The sequence below is a fragment of the Vulpes lagopus genome, chromosome 21, assembly GCF_018345385.1.
Source record: "Vulpes lagopus strain Blue_001 chromosome 21, ASM1834538v1, whole genome shotgun sequence".
In the NCBI taxonomy this organism is placed as follows: domain Eukaryota; kingdom Metazoa; phylum Chordata; class Mammalia; order Carnivora; family Canidae; genus Vulpes; species Vulpes lagopus.
In genome coordinates, this window is record NC_054844.1 from 16,738,908 (window position 1) to 16,746,172 (window position 7,265).

A 7,265-nucleotide genomic window follows, 5' to 3' on the forward strand; every position below is an offset into this window, starting at 1 on the left:
TGAACTAGGGATATAAAGGTCATTGAGTTCTATTTTGTTACTTTTATGGTATGTTTGAACTATATTTTATTTTATACATGTATATATCATCAACAGTCCTAACAGACGCTTAATAAATATTGTTGAACCAATGAACTTGCTTCAATATTGATTTTTAAAAAGGATTTTTGCCTTTTCTTATTGTAATTTAAATGACATTGAATTCCACCTTGACACAAAATTATTTAATCAATGGATTCATGTAGATACAATCAGAGAATACATTACTTTTCAGTTCTATCGCTAACCCACTTCCTTGTTGGTTTGGAGAAGTATCCCTTTTATAGATTAGTTTCCTTGCCAAAGTTTTATTTCAATGATGCTGCTCTTGACACTGCTTTAAGTGAAAATGTTACTATACTACTTCATAGATATTCAGAACCTTTCAGGTTTTGGATGAAGAGGTCTGATTGAAAATCAGATACAGACACATATGGAGAATTCTAAGTTCCCAGTTGCCTTGAAGTTAACTGGAGTGGGCACTTGATTATTATGAAGGCTAGAATTGGATTGAAGAATCATACTTAGAGGTGTAATAGAGCTCAGAAAGTGCCAGACCTTAGAAGTACCTGGCCCTTGATTGTAGCAGCTGGAAGTGATTTAACAAGCACTCGAGGTGACAGAATCAAATGCTTTATATGATGAATGGGCTGTTTCAGTATAGTAAATTATTTTGCTCTTTAAAAATCAGAATTAAATAGTTTATGTTTTGTGAAAAAAAAAATAAAAAGAAGCTCCAACAGAAGGACACACGGTCATCTACATAATAAATAGGACCTCACATCACAGACACATTAACATTTTTCTTTGGCCCACTATGCACAATTTATGCTCTGTATTAACTATATGCTCCTTATTAACTAAAGGAAATTATAGCTCAGTGATTATTTCTTGTAGCATTTGTGAAAGCACAGTCCCTTAGAGAAGTAATATTGAGCAGCTCACATTTTAAAGCAGGTTGATTTAGAACTTCTAGATGCATTAAACAAGTTATTTTATTTAGTGTATTAATGTATCAATGTATTCCATTCTTTAATTCAGACACTAACCTGGGTTATGCCTGTTGGTCTGTCTGTCTTTCTTTTTTTCCTTCCTTTCATTTCTCTCCATTTTCTTTCTTTCTTTTCTTTCCCTCTTTCTCTTGTTTCTTTTCTCATTCCTCTTCTCTCTCCCTTCTCCCTCTTGCTTCTTGTTTGCTTTCTTCCTTTCATGTTTATTGAGCACTAATATTTTGGGGGGCACTAATGTCTAGGTTCTGGAAATATAATAGTGAATAAGAGAGTCCATGCTCTTAAAATAAATTGCTATGTATAAGTGTCCGTGCCAATTTAAATGGGAATCTTCCTACTATCAAAATATCTGTCTTTCTGAAGTATGTACTGCTGCCAAAATTTTTTTTTACTTGAAAATTTTATTAAACTCTGAGCATTAATATTCCTTCATTTGACCAGTCTTATGCCATTGAGTTGCTGTTCTGATATGCTTATTTGCATGTTCTAAAATAATAAATTAAAAACTATTAAAGACCTCAAATTAATTTCCTTATGTGTTTTTTAAGAAGATATGGTCATATACATGGTAAATTTAATGGTATGTAATTCAAATCAATATAGTTGTCTTTTATTTTACTGAGTTATGAAAGGTCCTATCTTAATAGCATTTCTTTGCCTTTACTGTCAAAACTACTAAAACCAATACAACCCAAAACACACATATTTTGGAAAATCAATTTTTACTAAACACTTTAATAGAATGATAATATTAATAAAAACCCATAGGGGGCAGCCCCAGTGGCTCAGCAGTTTAGTGCCACCTTCAGCCCAGGGCATGATCCTGGAGACCCGGATTCGAGTCCCATGTCGGGCTCTCTGCATGGAGCCTGCTTCTCCTTCTGCCTGTGTCTCTGTGTAGAACTAAATGTGAATTTTCTTTTACTTGGATGTATTGATTTGTAACGTATAACATAGAACCTCAAACCTATTATATGTATAGTGGGTCTTTATTAAGTTAGCATATGCTCTAAAAATAATGATGGCTCTTCATGGGAAACAGAGAAAAATCTTAAAATGATTATAATGATTGATTACTCATTTATCACAAATATTTTAATCATATCATTTACATAACTGCATAATCTCTATATTTATTTGCATATATACCTTCCTTACTTAATTTTAAATTATATTAGTGAAGTATCAAATTCCATATCCTTTTAACCCCTATCATTTCAACCAAGTTAATTGAACAATATAAATAATCAAAAATATATCTGTGTAACAAATAGATAAAATATTAAAGTTGAAAACATAATTTATAGATATATTTATTAAATACTATGGTATTTAGAAATCAACAAATTATTTTTCAGAAATAACTTTATAATAGGAGTACATTTAATAAAGTTTTGTAAGTGATATAATTCGTAGCATCAAAAAACTTAAATAAGCATCCTGGAAATTTTTACCTGTGTCTTTTTCTTTACAACATAATTTTACATTGCTAAATTTAAACTTTAGCTTTAAGATTTTATAAGAAGTTTAACATTTTAAAGTCAAATTTAACATTTTCATTATGATGACTTCCTAAGTTTTCAATATAATTCTTCATGAGTAAAGAGTATTTGTCCTCCAATTCATGATACTTTACTTATCACATATTAAATTGCCTTAGGTATTAGGTCCACTTTAATGGTAATTCATCAGAGTTATAGATTTTACCAATGTTTTTATATAGTGAAATAAGTTTTCATATATATATATATATATATTTTTTTTTTTTTATTAAACTAGGAGCTTTATTGCCCATTAGGGTCCCTGTCTTCACTTGAGGAGGTTTCGAAGTACTTGAGGGAGGTAAACTTGTAAGAAATGATGGAGATCAGGGAACAGGCCTTGAGAATCCTGGATTGGGGTCACGGTGAGAGTCTGGTCAGCCTGGGAGGCAGATGCCACAAAGGTCAGGAGCGGCTCAGCCTCTGGCCGCTGTGCTGCACCGGTTGGTCCTCTCAGCTCCTGGGTGACCTGAGCCTCAATCGCCAGCCATGCTGTTGTGCCAGCAGTGCCTCCACCTTTGTCCTTGGTCTGCTGCTGCAAGCGTCGCCGGGCCCGCCGCCGCCCCTGCCACACTCGGTGCCACAAGGCACAGCGCCAGCTCACTGAGGACAGCAACACCCCCTTCCCTGTCTCAGCCCAAAAACCTTCTCTGGCTGCATCAGCATCAGGGCCTTGAGGCCTCTGCTCTGCCAATGCTTCATGTCCTGGTTGTCCCTCTCCTCCAGTAGCTAGCTGCTTTGTGGTGGTCTGGGGTGGCTCCCCCGCCGCCCAGAGCTCTGCACCCAGTCCTGCACCATCTCTCCAACTATATAATGTTTTTATATAGTAAAATAAGACTATTTTACCCAGGGGGCTACACTCATTTCTGACTTGTTTTCAAAATTATCTTAGTCCCTCTTAATATCATACTTAGATAAATTTTGATACATTTGATATATGTTGATATTATATTAAATATATGGTATAATTCTGGAAGCATCAACATTTTTATAAACATCCAGTTCTCTAACATAGGAGCAACAGAGTATCTTGTTCCATTTTCCAAGATTTCTCACATATCTCTACATAAATAGGAGCATATGCTTTTTCATTGTTTCCATTAATTTTTGTTAATGTTATTTCATATGTTGTTACTTGGTTTAAAGTTTTATTGCAAAAGGCTTTCACCATCATACTTTTTCTGTTTATTTTCATATTTTATGGAGGAACAACTGAATTTTTATATTTTCATCTAGCCAAATTCCCCCATGAGCATATTTCAGTTGATGCTCTTAAGTGTCTTAAACAAACAATTTATGTTAATGGAAATTTTGCCACTTTCCTCTCCGAATCCATAGCTATTTTTTTTCTTTCATGTATTTAATTGTCTAAAAGAATGATAAACTATAGCAGCACTACCATCCATTTTCAAGGTTAATTTGCTTCAAGTTTAGTACTTGCTTGCTGACCGAGTCCCTTGGTCTGTCGCAGAACTAGCCAACTCTCCTTTGAGATTTCACTGGCCTTGAGAAGTTTAGGGCCAAATTTTCCTAGAAGATAAGGCCTGACTATGTCTGAAAAAAAACTGCTGATGTCAGCAAGTCTGTTCAGAGTCACACCTGCCTGGGCACCTGCTTCTCCCGCGGGTGGCTGCTGCCCACAACCACCCCCCTTCCCAGGCCTTCTCCTTAAATCCCTCTGGCTTTGGCTTCACCTGGACAGGGAAGATGGCCTTGGGGATGTTAATCCATCTTCCCAAGTCACCTACTTCCTGAATAACGCACACCTTCCTTTCCCATTATGACTTGTCTCTCTAATATTGATTTTCCAGGGGTGAGTGCCAAACTTGAGTTTTGGAAACAGTTCTCTGTCCAGTAACATAATCATTTTAATCATTAGAAGAGATCTCATTTAAACTATCTTTTAATTGTCTTAAAAATAAAACTTTAAGATTGATTTACAGACACCAGATCATTAGGATACATAGTGAATAGTACCATAGGCCAAACTATGAGGAATAGTCTTTTTCCTCAGAGACCTGAATTATGCTATTTATTCAGGTCCTACTGATTATTTTGGCTAAATATATTATCATTATGATAACTGGATGAGCAACATTAGACAATAAAAAAATCAAAGACAAAATAAGAGTTGTCTAATTGTCTAATACCTATCCTCTCTTTCTTGCTTTGTTAGCAGAATTTCAATTTGGGGGAATGACACTACACATAATTTTGGACACTTGCCTCGCCAGACACACTTAAAACTATGAAAATCCACTGCTTTATACCCTGATAAAAAGTTGGAGATCAATTGACATGTATTTTTCCCTTTCCTCATGACCCATTTTTCAAAATGGAAAACATGGTTGTAGTACCCTGGGCTTCAACAGACACCTTGTTATAAGCATAGAAAGGCTTATCATATATTAGTTAGCAGATCCGGTGGGGAAATGGGGAATTGGAGGAAGTTGGTTAAAAGGTACAAACTTGGTTACAAGATAAATAAGTACGAGGGATGTAATATACAATACGGTGACTGTAGTTAACTCTCCCATATGATAAATTTCCCATAGGAAATTTAAAAGAGCAAATTCTGAGTTCTAATCACAAGGAGAATTTTTTATTTCTTTTCTTCTTTTTTTCTTTTTATTGTCTCAATATGAGATGATGGATGTTAGCTGAGCTGATTATGGTAATAATTTCACAATATATGTAAATCAAACCATCATGCTGTGCGCCTTAAACTTACATAGTGATGAATGCCAACTATTTCTCAATAAAACTGGATAAATAGCTTTAAGGAGTTCAAAAAAAGTTAGCAGACCAAAAAGGTGGGAAATGTCTAGATCTTTCAGCACTAGAAGCACAATATCAGCTGATTTCAAGAACTTCTTATTACATGAAATTGGTTACTTGTTTATGTCATCCAAGTCAGGTTTCTGTCACATAGACTCAAATGCAATTCTGAATATGTCTACATAACTTAAAAGAATAGATTCATTATAATAAAATTAGGCAGCATACAAAATAACCTTTGTAGTTTTGTACTTTATATTACTTTATAGTTCATCTTTTTCTTTAAGTAGTTAGATAGTTGGTTCTCAAATGTCTGGCTTTTGGCATCATGGACTCAATTATTTATCATTTAGGCCAACAATATTCCTCAATCTCAGCTATAGGCATTATTGATTCTACAATAAGAAAAAAAGAAACCAAAAGACTATACCTTAGAATCATCCTGCATTCAGGACTCAAAAGGACCCAAAAGAGGGCTCTGTATTTTTGTTGAGAGCTCAAAACATCTTATTCTTCCTTCCTTTCTTTTTTCTCTTATAACTCTTTCAGAACAAAGTACCCCTGAATAGCAAAAAGGAAAATACTTCTTTTTTCTCATGAAGTTTATTATTCTATGCACCAAAATATATTGCCATATTAACTCAATGTATCCAAAACATTTCAATAACTCCAGCTACATCTTGCACTAGTAACTTCAGTAAAAACAATTTTAGATGAAAAGGTCTATATCCTTTTACACAGGATCTAGTGTTTGAAAGTAGAGATTGCTGATCTTCTCAAATCATATACTTTTGCCTTTTTTTGCTCTCCAACTGAAATGAAAATAATGGAAAAATTGTCCTTTGGATGTTTCTTCTGTTTCCAATGAGTGTTCAGATGTGAGTAAAATCTGAAATGTTTTATGAGCTATTAGGAATAAACTCTTTTTAACTTGAAATAATGCTTGGATTTTTTTCTTTTATTTAAATGAAATAATGAGCTTTAAATCTTTTAAATATATAATATAAAAGGATAAGATGTAGACAAATACTCATTTTTATAATAAACTAAAATTAAAGATTACAAAAAATCAATTATCTATTAAAAGGTTTTAAAATACTCTAATCAGTGTAATAAAAAGCAGAGTTCATTAATTTATATTACTGAACATCTGTTCCTAGTTATAATAAATTTGGAGTGGTTGCAGAGTGTATTTTCACATTCAGATCATCTAAAATCAGGTGCTTCAAAAAATTTCAAGCAAATTAAACTTGATGATAGATACCAGTCTTGGAAAAAATTGCATTTTGTATTATTTGTACTGTCAAAAATGATGTTATTTAAAGATGGTGTCAGTATTTAGAAAAATTTAAATAAAGTTGGCATATACTAAGACATGTGACAGTAGGGACCGTGAAGTATTTTGCAATATCACATCTACTTGTATATAAGGTTTCCAATTTTGCAAGTTTTACTTCCCATGTACCATATATTAGCCGAATTTGGCACATTGGATTCTGTATAATCCTCCAAAGTACTATGGAATGCAAATCTAAGTGTATGTTTTAAATCTGTTAAGCTATATGTAAAATATTCCTGTGTTTAAATAAATGTCTTTAAAGCACACTAAAGAAGAAAGGCACCCACTCAAACAACATAGAGTTATTATGTGCTAGCACTGTTCTAGGTGCTGGGGATTCAGTAGTGAACAAAACTTTTCTCATATTAGTATGTATTCTAATAAGCAAATTGCATTTTTAAAAATACTTTTTAAAGGTTTTTCATTTATTTATTCATGAGAGACACAGAGAGAGAGGCAGAGACATAGGCAGAGGGAGAAGCAGTCTCCATGTGGGGACCTCAAGGTGGGGCTCAATCCCGGGACTCCGGGATTATGTCCTGAGCCCAAGGAAGATGC